This window comes from Psammomys obesus, unplaced genomic scaffold (assembly GCF_907164565.1).
Source record: "Psammomys obesus unplaced genomic scaffold, mPsaObe1.curated_primary_1811, whole genome shotgun sequence".
NCBI classification, from domain to species: domain Eukaryota; kingdom Metazoa; phylum Chordata; class Mammalia; order Rodentia; family Muridae; genus Psammomys; species Psammomys obesus.
Genome location: NW_026585609.1, coordinates 6,606,190 through 6,606,696, shown reverse-complemented (window position 1 = coordinate 6,606,696; position 507 = coordinate 6,606,190). Strand labels below are relative to the sequence as shown.

General features: G+C 72.0%; 1 protein-coding gene across 1 annotated transcript in view; it reads right to left on the bottom strand.

Annotated features, from left to right (window-relative positions):
* Positions 1-393, bottom strand: part of Dusp16 (dual specificity phosphatase 16) — an 80,129-nt gene extending 79,736 nt beyond the window's left edge. The window contains exon 1 of the mRNA XM_055610834.1: positions 60-393. The gene's annotated coding sequence lies outside the window, so the exon portion shown is untranslated. The remainder of the gene's footprint in view (positions 1-59) is intronic.
* Positions 394-507: the final 114 nt, after the last annotated feature.

The window sequence follows — 507 nt, the reverse complement described above, 5'->3', positions numbered from 1 at the left end:
CGCGGCGGGCGGCACGCGGTGCGGACGCGCCTCCCCGCCGGGCCGCCGCGCGCACTTACGTGAGGGGCCGCCGGGCTCCCGGGCTCGCCCCGAGGGGGAGCGAGCGTTGTCAGCGCGTCGCCCCGGCCGTCGCCCGCGCGTCCTCCTCTTCCTCCTCGCCGCCGCCGCCGCCGCAGCTCCCTCCGAGGGGCGGGCGGGGAGCCGAGCGAGAGCCCGGCCGTCCGCAACTTTTCTTCACTTTCTCTTCCACCGCCCCCCGGGAGGGAACGGGGGGGAGACGTCGACGGGGGCGAAGGAGCCGACGAGGTGAAGTCGGGGGTCCGCGCGGGAAGAGCGGAGAGGGGTGGGATGAGAAACCCCCCCAAAAAAAAACCGCGGGGAGCCCCGCGGGGGGGGGCCGGGGGGGCAGGGTGGGGGTTGGGGAGAGAGAAAGAGTCGCTGGTCAGGAAACTTCAAGCGCGGATGAGGTCATCGGTTTAAAAATAAAGAGATGGCGTCACTTGAAAC